At 38.0% G+C, this 15,176-nt stretch overlaps 1 long non-coding RNA gene across 2 annotated transcripts in view; it reads left to right on the top strand.

The window, feature by feature from the left end:
• The window catches only part of LOC114487408 (uncharacterized), a 129,161-nt gene that overhangs the window by 42,982 nt on the left and 71,003 nt on the right, over window positions 1–15,176 (top strand). For both annotated transcript variants that reach the window (XR_008618850.1, XR_003682476.1), the window contains exon 2: window positions 3,452–3,569. This is a non-coding gene — a long non-coding RNA (uncharacterized lncRNA). The remainder of the gene's footprint in view (window positions 1–3,451; window positions 3,570–15,176) is intronic.

Genomic DNA, 15,176 nt, shown 5'->3' on the forward strand with positions numbered 1-15,176 from the left:
GCTCCGGACGCGCAGGCTCAGCGGCCACGGCTCACGGGCCCAGCCGCTCCGCGGCACGTGGGATCTTCCCGGCCCGGGGCGCGAACCCGCGTCCCCCGCATCGGCAGGCGGACTCCCAACCACCGCGCCACCAGGGAAGCCCGATAATTATTTTATAAGGAATGCTGTCAGTCTTCGACATACCAGAGCTAATAGCGCTAGAAGCTCAAATGAAGGCAGCAAAGCAATGATTTTGAAATCACAGCAACATTTCAAAGTTAAAATATGTATTATTATAATCTCTGTGAGACAAAATACACGACTGGACTGATCGTTGTACTGTGCTACAGCAAAAAAGGTGTTACAGTAAGTTTAAGTGTACTGGAGGACTAAAAATAGCAATGTATTCCACCCGACTTAGAGCAAGGACTCAAGTAATAGGTGCAAGGACAAGCTTGGGTCTGCAGCGAAAGTTAGTGGGGGTCTGGGTTTGTTGCTCATCAGACCGCTGCCCAGGTGTTGGTATCACAGTCTACGCTTAGAGAACCACGGCAAGAGCTGTAGTGCAGCCTTACCTAGAGATAAGCTAGAGACACGCACCTGTGCACCCAAAACATCAGACGTCACAAGCCTGGGTGTTAAGGGAGAAGGGCCCAACCACATGCCCTTTCCGAGTTTAGAGCGTCTACCCTCCTCCTTTCTTTATATTCCTCTGTATGGAGTTGAGGGAACTTTAGTGTTGACATGTTTTGTCTGTCTGAGGTCTCTGTGGATTCTAATTCTCTGATGCCAGACTGGAGTTTTGCTCCACAGTTTCTTAACTGGCTTTCTCTTTCATCTTACTGATCTTTAAAAGCCACTGCTCGGTGTGCTGCATTTTCTTGAAATGCTTGAATGCTTGAATGCTTGAATCCTAGCTCCAAAAATGCCAGCTGGGGTTCATAGCATGGTTAGTTGTACAATGGAGCCACTGTGAAAAATAGTATAGAGATTCCTTAAAAAAGTAAGGGTATAACTACCATGTGATCCAACTATGCCACTTCTGGGTATTTATCCAAAGAATACAAAAACACTAATTTGAAAAGATACGTGCACTTCTATGTACATTGCAGCATTATTTATAATAGCCAAGGTATGGAAACAGTCTAAGTGCCCACTGACAAATGAATGGATAATGAAGATGTGGTGTATATGCATGAATACATGGAATACTACTCCACCATAAAAAAGATGAAGTCGTACCATTTGCAACAGCATGGGTGGACCTTGAGGGTATTACATTAAGTGAAATAAGTCAGAGAAAGGCAAATACCATATGATTGCATTTATGTGTGGGAAAGTAAAAAAAAATAAATAACAGACCAAACCAAACCAAAGCAAACACATAGATACAGAGAACAGAGCAGTGGTTACCAGAGAGGAATGAGTAGGGGGAGGGCAAAATGGATAAAGGGGGTCAACTGTACAGTGATAGATGGAAACTAAACTTTTGGCAGTGAGCACCCCGTAGCGTATACAGAAGTCAAAATATATTGTACACATGAAACTTATACAATGTTATAAACCAATATCACCTTCATAAAAATAAATTAAAAATTTTTAAAAATCACACCAAGTATGATAGACGGTTCTGTATCTCTGTTGCAGTGGTGGTTACATGAATCCACACATTCTGAAATAACAGAACTATAACACACATTGCACCAATATAAATTCCCTAGTTTTGATATTGTACTATAATTATTTAAGTTGTAACCATTGAGGGGAGCCATGTGAATGTTACAGGGAATCTCCCCGACCTATCTTTGCAACTTCCTGTTAATCTATAATTATCTAAAAATAAAGATTTAAAAATAACCATGCCATCTATATATATATTTATATATATATAAACATATATCTTTATATATAAATAAATAAATATATATATATTTTACAAATATTATGACTTTGGCTTTTTCTCCTTCAAAGCAGCCTCCTCCCACCCGAGACTGGTCATTGTTTTACTAATTAACCTGTCCTACTGTCCTCCATTACTTTTTTCTCCATCTACTCTACCTCAGAAAGTTTGGGACACAGAATAAAACATAGAAATAGCCAATTTCTGTTGAAAACAAAGCAAAATGTGAGAGACTCAAAAGACAAAGTTTAAAAAAAAAAAGACAAAAAAACTGGCTTGGACAAATAATTTTGAAATGAAAAGTAAAGGAAAAATAACTTAGGGAACCAAAATACATGTGTATTTTGAAAATTGGAGAAGTTAAAATATCAGAATTAGGGCTTCTCTGGTGGCGCAGTGGTTAAGAATCCACCTGTCAGTGCAGGGGACACGGGTTCGAGCCCTGGTCCAGGAAGATCCCGCATGCCACGGAGCAACTAAGGCCGTGCGCCACAGCTACGGAGCCTGCACTCTAGAGCCCACGAACCACAACTACTGAAGCCCACACGCCTAGAGCCCGTGCTCTGCAACAAGAGAAGCCACCATAATAAGAAGCCCATGCACAGCAACAAAGACCCAATGCAGCCAAAAATAAAATATATATTAAAAAAAATTCAGGACTGGAAATGTCCTAAGTGTATCTAGTTCATTTGCCCTACAAAGGCAAAGTCGTGGACTTGTTCTGATGGGAAATATTAATACTTATCTAGTAAATGAAATACTGAAAACCAAAAGGCAGGCCAGGAGGTCAGAAAAGTGGCAAATCAAAGGCTGGTTTTGCAGAAATTGAAATAAATGATATACTGAATTTAGAACAACAGAAAGTCAAACAGCCTGCATTCAAATGCTGGTGATTTACTGGTTGTATAACCCTAGGCACATTACATCTTCAGGCCTCTTCTATAAAAACTGGGTCATGATACCTTCTTTTCCCTGTGATATTGTGAAAACTATGTGCTAGGCACTCAGTGTCCTAAAAAAATGCAATGCATTCAATAGATATGAGATACCATAATTATTATTGTTTAGAGCAATAATAGAGCAATGCTTTCCAAATTGTATCATAACAAGGAACTCTGCCTCACTAATGTTGATTGGTGTCCTACAAAACACAAACAAAACAAAACAAAGAAACACACATACAACTCTCATCTGAATGAATAAAAACAGCAACCATATATTATGTCCCCTTCCTGAATTTCCACCATTTAAACTAGCATATTAAAATTCCTGAGGTAAATAATCCGTGTAACTCAAGCACATGGTTTCTGGTCTTACTTAATCACACAACTGGCTTAAGACCCACTTATTCCATCTTGGTGGGAAGGGAGCGGGGGGTGAGGCGGGGGAAGGGGCATTGCCCTTGTTCAACTGGCCCAGAGAAATCATCTAGGACTGAGATTTTTCAAACATTTTCAGCCCCAAGATTCATTTTGTAAAACTCTACTATATAAACCATATAAAGGTGATGAATATCTTCTGCAGGCAGTTCAAATCTCCATTATTTGATAGAAGATACTTTGTTCTTTGCAGAATCCTGAAAGCAACTCAACCTGCCAGGAAAACAGTTTCAAAGTCCTGATGGAACGAATCCTCGTGCTTCAGAAAAAGAATTCACCTGAACCAGATGCTCTCAAACTGAGCTTCACAGGTACGTTGTTCTCGGAGAAACTTTTAAAGTATTGTTTTAATTTCGACTCCTCCCTTAGAAACCAAACATTCTGCATGATCTCTGTGGTCATCTTCTCACTCAGCACCCAAATTTATCCTTGGTGGCATATGATCTCCTACAGCATCGTTGTTTAACTTTGGATCTTCCCAGAGTTCGTCTGGATGATTCTCTTTCGTTGAAAGTAAAAACCATTCATTTCTTGAGCGTAAGAATATATTTCTATGAAATGTATTAGAAAAACATATTCTTCCTCCTCTTTTCTTTCTAATCAAAAGGAAAAAAATTCCTTCTTGCATTAGGAAAATATTCAAAATGAAACATTTAGTATTTCTCACCTTCTATCATAGTTTGCCTTTTATATGCTTACAGTTACTCCATTTCTTTGTTTCTCTGTTCAGAGAGTGCCCGTATGCAGCCTTCTCCTCCCTCCAGCCCCTGAGCATGATCTGATTCTCCTCTTATGCCAATCAAATATCCCTTTTGGTCAGAGCAGCTGTCTCCCAGATTTTAAGAAATGAAGTTGATCCATACTCACAATGGGGGACCCTATGCTGGGCAGTGAAATTCTTAGTGAATGAACAGACCCAGCCCCTGATACCCTATCTTACAATCTCCTCCGGGAAGAGTATGGGAAAACAGAAAACCTCTGCATGTGTTTACACATTGGGATAAGTGTAATGAAGGAAATAAAGGCATTCATTGGGTGTAGTGACAGAAAACGTCAGAAAGAAATGAGTCCAGACTTTAAGAGCCATGGGAAGCTTCTAAAGGGATTTTTTACAGAGACTCAGAGACTCCTGATACTAGTAATTGTATCTCCTCTCTCTCTCCTCTTTTTCTCTCTGTCTTTCTGTCTGTCTGTCTCTCCATCCCTTTCTCTTCATTATTCTGATTAAAGACTTAATGTTCTTTTCCAAAAATCAGCTTTACAATTCATTGATTTTCCTCTCTTGCTTTATTCATTAATGTTATTAATTTCTGTTCTTTATTGTTTTCTTACTTCTTGCTTTGGAGTTAATTTTTCTCATTGTCTTAGTTTCTTAAGGTGAATCCTAAACATGTTGGTTTGAGATGTTTCTCCTTTTTTAAGCTTAAGCATTTAATCCCATACATGTCCCTTCATGCCCCGCTTTTGTTGCATTCCACACATTTTAATATGTTATGCTACTGTTTTATTTTTTATCTCTTTTCCTAATACAAGCATCACTCAATATTTTCAGTCTTTTCTTTGAGCTTGCTTGTCAGAAAAAAAAGAAACAAACCTGTCCTCATTAAATACTTCCAAACTGTACAGTATTAGTTATCCAAAATCTTCCCTTGTTTTCTGGAGCAGTTTTTCTTCTAGTGTAACTTCTTATCATGGCTTTTGTTTTAATTTCCTTCCATATCCTCTCTCTCTATATACAGATAGACATAGATTGATATAGACATAGACATGTACTCTTAAGCAGACACACACATACACAGACATAGTTCTCTTGGACACCAAAGTCCCCACCATCCTTCCGTCTTTAACATTTCAATATGTTACTGTGTTGTGATCTCTTGTTTCATAGCTTGTGATCATTAGTTCCTCTTTTGCTGGCCTTCTGGGAGGGTAGAATTTGTTCAGTATAGAGACAGACTCCACTTTTCTCATGGTTTTCTCACCTAAATTGATTTCCTCTAAACAAGAGTTATCTGCCTGGGTCTGTCAGGACTAAGACAGTTATTTTGGGAGTAATCTATTTCCTGGACAGAGTCAGAGGTGTGTATGTCCATCTTTCCTTGTTTTGACCCCATTCTCACTGGATTCAGCACATATTCTTCTCATGTTGTATTTGAAATTATTGATGTTCATTTTTGTTATTAAGATGATATCACCTTAGAAATAGTGTTAAAATAGCTAATATTAATTAAAGATACTCTGTGTGCTAATTATCATGTTATGAATCTGCCTTGGTCGAAGTTGCTTGGAAAATAAAAGCTTCATGCTTTGGCTTTATTAGGAGTACAAACTCAGAGCAATGTGAATAAAGGAGAAAAGGATGTGAGACCAAGAAGCAAGGAAAAGAAACACAAAGAGGCTGCAGCTTATAAGAAAACCCCGCTGGCTCCTCTGTCTGGGTGGGATGTTTTCTGAACAAGCTAATGGAACCACTGTGTCTCAGAAATGTCTGTCAGGGGGAGAAATGGAGAATAATTTAATCTGTTTGTGCTTTTCCATCTCCCGTCTTGGATGGGTCAGCATGTGCCCAATGGGGCATCGATTCCCAGGCTTCTCCAGGGTGAGGCAGGGCGGGTGTATGTCCCTAAACTGGGTCCAGCACCGAGTCCGATATGACTCCCTTCTTTAAGCCTCATGAGATCCCCGTGAAGGTGTTACTCTTTTTTCTCCGTTTACCTTAGAAATATTACACAGCCAGTATTCACAGAGCTTATATTTAAATTACTGCACTGTGACTTCAGCTCTGGACCCCTCTGCTATATCACCTGATTTCAGTAAGATTCTGTGGAGTTAAGATAAAAATATCTTTACCCTGCTGGTATTTAATATTAACTGGACTTCAGTCTGTTAGACTCATAAGCAGACACGTAAGCATATCCCTACCAAAAAAAAAAAAAATCTAGATTTCTTCTGAATCATATGGCCTTTCTTAGTCCATATCCCTATGAATGATGATGTCTCGCTGGCAGAAGTTCATAGGAAAATATTTTCATAAGTGTTGTTCTCCCTTTTTCAATCTCATGTCTGAAAGTGTTGTTCAAATGTCAATCCAGTCCTTCCAAAGTCAACATTAGACTCTTCTATTCTTCAAAGTGGCTTCTTCTTCTTTGTAATAAGAAGCATCCTTCTGTAATCTTCCCCTGCTCTGCTGGCTATGTTAAGGACCAATTTAAAACCTAAACGTACCCACTGTGAAATCTACAAGATGAAGAGAACATCCATAAAATATCTGTACTCTGTGTCCCTGAATAATCTTTTATCTTCACATCAGTTGCAGTACAGAGTGGGTGGGGTTTTAATAGATACTTCAGCTAATTACAAAGAGCAGCTTGTCATGGATCTTCAGGGTGAATATTCAAAACTGTCAAGAGAGTGCTTTATTTCATCTTTAATGAAGTAGGCTGTTTATTCAAAAAGCTCACAGGGACAGACTAAATCTTGCAACTTGAGATAACCTAGGTACTAAACCTTTAGATTTGTTTTATCAGATACATATAATTTGATCAGTGACTTAAGAATGTTACCAGTTTATCTGAAAAAAAATTTTTTTAACTCATTTGTGTATACACCTATGTGTTAGGGGGATTCAAATTTCGGATTTTCGTTTACTGAAATGTATTCTGTTGCCTTTGCTGGGGAGACAACATTAATATTAAATTTATCTTGCTTATTATAATAATATAGATAAGATTAAAGTTTAGATAAATCCTTAAAGATGAGGAAAATCAGATTAGTTTTAGTTTGCTCTCCCTTTACAAAAATGGAAACTTTGGAGATTTATCACTATTTCATGTACAGATTAGCTCACTGTCAAAAACTTCTCTTTTAATTTTGAAAAACATTGGTCAGTTTCATCTGTCATTTTCCTCAAACATTGAGTAATAGCTTGAATGATGATAAGTTCTCTTGGCCTGGGATGGGGCAGGGGGTTGGGGTTTGGAAGCTTTATTAGTTCTAGGTTTGTTTAATGATAAAAATTTGGATTGTTTAAGTATTTAAAACATACTAAGACATTCTTTTTCTGTGCCAGTGGATTTATGGCAACAAATGGTGCAATAAAACATTTAATTCTGGACAAAAGTTTTTTAGATGGACTTCGTCAAGAGCATGGCAAATCATACAACTGGGTTTTTCTGAACGTTTTTCATAGACTTTCCAGCAAATCCCCAAGTAGAGGAGGATTGGGTTGTTCCTTGAATATTTCACAGTGACTCGGGCACTACGAGCGTTCACTCACACAGGTGAGGCTGGACAAGAAAATTGAGAGTTCTTTTACTTCTTCACAGTTATTTTGAAGTTTCCTGTTTCAGCTACCTGAAAAAAATCTTATTTAACGCACTTCCTGAAAGTAGTAAACGTAAGATTGACTACATACACAAGAGATCAGCCTGAAACTGAATGACCATTTTGCCAATATATTAATTGATTCAAATACTTAACATTAAAAACAAACGTTGCATTTTAGTGACAAGTTCACTTCCTAGTTTTCTTCTCATATAATTGGAAATGGAAGTGGAACAAATTGCTACAAATAATTTTAGCACTGAAAGTGTCAACTCAGCAGTATATACATGCACACACATATATATTTTTTGGTTTTTTTCCTCAGATACTACCATCTACGTGTAAGTAGAATTATCTGTAGTGAAGGGGCTAAGGAAGAAGAAAAAGAGGAGAAGCATGCTTTTTGAGAAATCAACTACAGACTCACCATGAATCGTCACATTTAATATTTTAAAGATTCATGAAGAAATAAGTGTTGCCAAATGCGCTTAAAAAAAAATCTGTTTAAATGATAGTGATGGTAAGGCAGCGTCTAGCAAGGTGAAGCACACTGATAATAGTAAGTTACCCCAAGAGATCCCCAGTCAGAATCCCTGTGCAGAAATCTGCCTGCCAACTGGCGTTCCTTTTCCCATTGGTTTAGTTAAGGGTTGAAGTTCTTCTTGAAGTTTCTTTTCTAATCATCAGATCCCGACCTTACAGTTTTCACTGACTACTTTCCTTCAGGCTGTCTTTGCTCCTGTCAATTTAGGATTTCCAGGGAATTATTCTTCTTTGAAATGCATATTCCAGGCTTGAAATGCTGGCATATGTACACTGTAGAGCAATTGTGGAGGCCAAATGTTTAATTACACACGACAGCTGGAGCAGTAGGCGTCCGAGGCTTGCTTGAAAACAACGTATGCCCTGTGTAGCCTTAAGAGAAGACACACAATTCTACATATATATATGGATCTCCACATGTTATCCACAAGATTTGTTTTTCAGTATTATCAGCTACAGCTTTAATAAAAGTCCAGCCATTCACACTTGAATGTATTTACATAAACAGCCCCAAAGCATTTTTCCTCAAAACCTGACCTTACATGTTTACCACCAAAGCAGCTAAAAACTCTGGAAAGCATTTTCCCCCCATGAAGGTTTTGAAGATCAACCCAGCACACCCACATTTGGTTTAGGAAACACATAATGTAAAGGCAAGCTATAATCTATAGGAACGCATTATCAGAGAGTTACTAACAACGAAAAAGTCTCAGTTGAAAACTTTGAGGGCCATGATTTTCATTAAATTGTTATTACTAAAATATATTCATCTTTTTGGTTGTTACAAATTACAGATCTCTAGTGCTTTTCTATAACCACAGAAGAGGAGGCAATGCAAATATAATCATTACATTTACGTTAAAAATACATTTTAATTAAAATTTATGTTAGATGCACTGACCTGGAAAGTTTGCCAAGAGCTATTTCTCCCCAGATATAACCCCTTGAACATTATTAGATGATTGTGGAACTTTACTTGCTAGTTTTTTTTAGTAGAAATAGTGATGGCACTCAGCTCCCAGCATTGTCCTATGGAATTCAGGTGCTTCACTTAATCCTAATAATTAATCAATTACCCTACACTCTCTGAGTTTGATACTATTCATGCCCCCATTTTACAGGTAAGAAGTACAAGCCCAGAATAGGTTAAGAAGCTTTCTGAGCTAACATAAAAATAAGTGGCAAGGCTGGCATTCCAGAAACCAAATTCCCCCCTACTTACATGTTATATTACCTTTAATGTTTATCTCTGTATCTGCACATTCGTTAATGAAATGGAATACTTGCAGTGTGTGTAATAATACTTTAAAAAAAATCAATCACTTAATTCATTTATTTGTTTTTGGCTGCATTGGGTCTTTGTTGCTGTGCGTGGGCTTTCTCTAGTTGCGGCGAGCGGGGGCTACTCTTCATTGCAGTGCGTGGGCTTCTCATTGCGGTGGCTTCTCTTGCTGTGAAGCACGGACTCTAGGCACACGGGCTTCAGTAGTTGTGGCTCGCGGGCTCTAGAGTGCAGGTTCAGCAGTTGTGGCGCACAGGCTTACTCTGCGGCACGTGGGATCTTCCCGGACCAGGGCTCGAACCCATGTCGCCTGCATTGGCAGGTGGATTCTTAACCACTGTGCCATCAGGGAAGTCCTTTAATAATAATTTATAATGTTAACTACCCAAGATAAGTGTTTAAGTGTGTCTGAATGTCCTTCCCAAATGATCTCAGACCAACAAACCTGGTTTGATGGCTTTAACTCTGGCTCCATTACATGAAGAACAAAGGATATTCTTAGATTGCTTCCCATAGTATATAGTCCAAGGAAAAAATACTTTAAACAAGGCGAGCAGAGGACTCTTTCAAACTTAGTTGCGGTTTAAATGATCTGTGACTAGAACACAAAATAAAACACGTCTAAAATAGAGATTCGACCAATATGGTTGAATAATGATTTTGATGTAATTGAATCCTATTTTTCATTTCTTGCTATAGAAATTTTTTAACTACATCTGGGAATTTTCTAGAAATTTGTGAAATGCCTCTTTTCTTAATTGTTGCTATATTTATGACTCAGCTTTGCTGAGCTACCAAGAGTGACACTCTCTTCACTCTGCTGTGTGTACCAGCTCATATCCTCCTAAGCAAGGCTTTCTTTTAACCTGAAATGTGAGTAAATAACTGGTTGTTGAGAAATAAGAGACAACTATTTGTATTCATTCTTTTTTTTTTTGGCCACACTGTAAGGCTTTGGGATTTAGTTCCCGGACCAGGGGTTGAACCCCGGCCACAGCAGTGAAAGCTGGACATGGGCAGTGAGAACCCTAAGGGAATACCTGGGGAGAATTGGGAAGACACCTTCCTTAGTCATTTCATAATTCAATAAAGGTAAATGGCACCCTGGCACTGCCTGAGATGCACTTGGCAGTCACAGTTTGGCATCAGGTTGTAGAGCTTACCTGCAAAATGAGGCATTTATTTAATTTTAAACAGTAGAAGAACTATGGCATTTATTCATTTGCCAACTCTAAAAGTATAAAAATGTAAAATCGCTTCAAATTGTGATATATAATTTTAAAATGTATTCCATTTGTGTAATTGTATTGGGGCCAGCTGGTATGTTAAAATTTCGTGAGTAATTTCATTTCTTTATTTTAAACTGGAAATTGTTCTGTTTAAAGATTTCTTTCTTTCTTTCTTTTTAAGATGTCTGTGCATGGATATTTGCTTTATTCTAAAATTAGGTTTCAAAAAGAATTAATAGTAAAGTAATAGCAGATAAAAAAATAGCTTAAATTTTACTGTATGCCTTAGGTAAGGTCAGATCTTTCTTTTGTACTAAAAGATGAGTCTTTTGGTTACAACTTTTTCTGTGTAGTCTGTGGGGACCTCAACCAAGGATGTTGCTTGGCATTGGAAATGAGAAAGTTGGAAATATTTTGCTGAACAAATTTTGATGACAGAAATTTAATGAAAAAAAGAAAAAGCTTTATTTGCACAATGTTATTGTCATCAAAAAGGGTGAAATTGTCTTTGTAAGTGCCAGGAATTGAGATTCAAACCATCAGAGACCATAACCAGGTCTCTATCTTGAACTGGCTTCTATTACAACGAAAACAAAGAAACAAAATACCCTCCAAAGTACTCTTACACCCCGAGTAGTGTTGGAAAAGTAGTCTGATAAGGAAGGAAGAGAAACGGGGTGAGTATAAGCTGGGCAGATCCCTCAGAGAGAAGTCTCCCTGCAAAGTCAAGCTAGGTGTTTCTTGAGTGATTTAAGGAGGTAATATTTTGTAGTTACCTGGTGAATGTTTATAATATTGTTGGCCAATATCAGTATTTTAGGCCAGTCTCTTTTTCCCAATTCTTCTTCTAAATTATCCAGATCTAATTAAAATCATCTAGGTAATGTAGACAGAATAAGAGTGTTGGTTTTGGTTATCCAGACAGCTGATCAGACAGACGTGCCCAGAGGTTCTCATTCAGCCACCACTTCACACAACAGTCTCCAACCATCACTGGTCTTGTGCCTTTCTTAATAGCATGCGTGCTTCAAGATAAATAACTGCACTTTTTTTTTTTCCTGCTAACCCCAAACTTCCAGTCCATCCCTCCCCCAACCCCCTCCCCGTTGGCAACCACAAGTCTGTTCTCTATGTCTGTGCGTCTGTTTCTGTTTTGTAGATAAGTTCTTTTTTGTCATATTTTAGATTCCACATATAAGTGATATCATATGGTATTTGTCTTTCTCTGTCTGATGTATTTCACTTAGTATGATAATCTCTAGGTCCATCCAAGTTGCTGCAAATGGCATTACTTCATTCTTTTTTGTGGTTGAGTAATATTCCATTGTATATATGCATCAGATCTTCTTTGTAAAATATATAAATATATTTTATAAATATAATAAGTATAAATATAATAAAAAACATAAAAACAACTGCAACTCCTGATAAAAATTTGAATATTGAATGGCACTGGTCCATTTTTAATTTGTACATTGAATCTTTGAGGATGTAAAAATAAAACTGATCTTGACATGATTTTAAATAAATGTTTAAAATTGGAGCAGTTAAGTTTAATATCCACTATTTGGAAAATATATAATGTATGTATATCAAAATTCACTTAGTAGAAACAAATACAGTTAAGTGGCATCAAAGCCATTTGAAAATGTTTAAAATTCTGGGCCCTAACATTATGACCTTGACATTTAAGAGTTGGTTTTCAATTGACCATATTACTGGAAGGAAAGAATTAATCAGAGAGACAGTTGGAGACCTTTTCTATGTCGTTCGAGCTTTTATTGTAAATTATCTGAAGGGATAGTGTTATGCATGTAGAGTCTGCACAACAAAGTGTCCCACATATGCACAAAGGTTTCTAGTAATGAGACTGAGTTGGCAATGTGTAGAGGGCATTGCATTATGAAAAGTGATAACTTTGGAGTAAAAGACCTTTAGTCTCTGTTCTAGCACTTTCAAGCTAAGTAAATGCTAGACTTTGGGCAAGTTGCTTAACCTTTCAGTTACTTGATCTGCACATCTGTGACATGAAAAATGTAATTGTCTATCACATCGAGTACAGGATGGTACCTGCTTCCACCTCTTCCCCTTGCCGGGACTGACCTGCCGCTCTGGGGGCACTCAGAGGGTTAATCTCACTGTTTCTCTGACATAGCTGAGGATCTTCGCAGATCATTTTCTTCGTGGTCCTACTGAAAGGGTCTTGGCTTGCTCTAGTCTGAAGAGATCAGGAAGAAGGATCATCCTCTCTCCTTTTCTCTGACTGCCCTGTTCCCTCAGCCTCCGGCAAGACTACGATAGCACAGGAAGTGAATTTTAGGGCAATCATAGGCATTGGACTTCACTTTTTTTGCTTTCCAAGAAGGAGGACCTGCTCAAGGAGGGTTTTCCTTCGGATACTCTCTTTGCTCCCTTTGCTGCTAAGTGAGTTCTCTTTTCTCAGATTCCTGCCTAGACTGTCTGTGTTTTTCTCTTCAAACTGTTCAGACTGACTCATCCATCCTCCTCATGAAAACTTCACATCCTCAGCAGAAGGAGGCCCCCAATCTTGGCTCCCTCTTGGATCCTCACAATCGAGTTCCCCAGACCTCAGCCTAGGTAGCGAAGCCTCTTGCATCTGCCTGAATATAGTCTCCTGGGTGGCCAAGGGATTCTAACACCTTGAACTTGGAGAACCTGAGTCGTCCAACCATTAAAGATATGAGAGATGTCGATTTGCTAGTTCCCTTACTCAGCCCTGTTAAGAAAGCACACCATTTGAAAAAATGAAAACCCTTTTGGTCAAGTAGGTACCATTTTGGGGTGAAGGACTTTGTTTTATTAATAATTTGGGGACCTGGTGATGCCACAAACACACATGCAGAAACAAAACTAAACTGCTCTGATTGTGGCACCAGCTCCTGGTCAATTCTATTTACCTCCCCTCCTCCATCTAGGGTGGGAAATTGCCATTTTTTTTCAGCCACACTATCAGACATGATTATGAGTGGACCTACTGAAGAGTGTTATACCAGTGAAATATCGTTATTGTAGAAATGAGGGATAGCTTGCATCTGTATTTCTTCAAATCTAAGATGCCATCATTATATATTATGCACCATTGTTATATGAATCAGTAAGACACAAAAACATCACTGGCATAACTGATAAAACAGTGATGTTAAGATACATCCCAATTTCAGAGATGTTAAAATGAGAAAAATTTTGCATCTTAGAATCTATGAACGATAACAAACAGAAAAAATGCACACTTACCCAATAGGATACTATCAAATTAGGACTTACATGACATACAAACATTTCTTAACCTGTAGCACAAATAATTATTGCAACATGTATGAAATATGTTTAGTTTAAATATTTCAATAAAATTTACATAGCTCTTTCAGCTTTTCTTTCCAGGGCTGACTAGCTTCTTTTGTATAGAATAGCATTTTGATTTTTTTCACCTTAAATCCGTTTGTCTTAGCTTTTATTTTCCTGAGTTAGGCTTACTTTTGGAGTTAAGAGCTCTTAAACTTATGAAAAAGTCTTTTAGTGAGAAGAAACAATATATGGTGTGTGTGTGTGTATGTGTGTGCGTGTGTGTGTGTGTGCGCATGTGTGTTAGGGAGTCATGGCATAAACAAGGCCACAATTAAGCTATGGTTTCTGTGTGTACCCATTTACTGAGCTTATATGATCAGAAAGAGCCTTTACAGTAGAGTTCTTCTAAGTGTCTAAGACCATGTTTTACATTCAATCTGCATTCTATTTTGTAGATACTTCAGAATACCTCTACTATGTTTATCACTGAGAATAGTAATAGGTTATGGGCAAGAATCATAAGTGGCAACTTTTAAAAGTATAATAAAATGACAGAATAAAAAAGAACTGTAAGTGGCATAGCTATAGATTAACTGCAGAATATTTTTTTAAACAAACACAACCATGTTTTATTAAAATAAATAATGAAGCTTATGGGATCAGTCCATAGCATTTAAATGCAGCCTTGTCTTCTGTTTCCCATGGAGTAATCACAAGACTCTGTCCACCAGACTCCCAGCTGAGCCAAAGCAGATTTGTGGGGAGTGAGGAGAGACTGGTTTGGGATTCTTTTTGCTCGGCTTTCGAGTTGCTGAGTTAGTGTAGGGCTGGGTGTGATCTCCAGCCTGTACTGTTAAACAGTCGTCTCAACCAGGAGGGGGACATTCATAAGTAAAAAGGCAGTCATGGTGTGGCTCTGGCCCTATTCATGTTTGAAAACTAAAGAAATGAGAGCAACTTTAAGAATGAAGTTTATATAACTTTATCCAAGAGACCTGGGATAGGCCGTATTGAATCTGTAAGGGCTGGAGCCAAGGATGCCCTTGTGTAAGTTCATGCTTTGGTCCAACCAGGATGGATCCCACCATTGTTCTTTAATGTAACACATTCCAGCTGTGCCCCCGGCTCCTCCTGCTACAGTATGGTAGGTTTCATCACCTCCAAGGAAAGATATTTTGACTCATAACTTTAAAATATCTTAGCTGTAGCTCCCAGAAGCAGTCTATGCAACATTT

This window comes from Physeter macrocephalus, chromosome 12 (genome assembly GCF_002837175.3).
Source record: "Physeter macrocephalus isolate SW-GA chromosome 12, ASM283717v5, whole genome shotgun sequence".
Taxonomy (NCBI): domain Eukaryota; kingdom Metazoa; phylum Chordata; class Mammalia; order Artiodactyla; family Physeteridae; genus Physeter; species Physeter macrocephalus.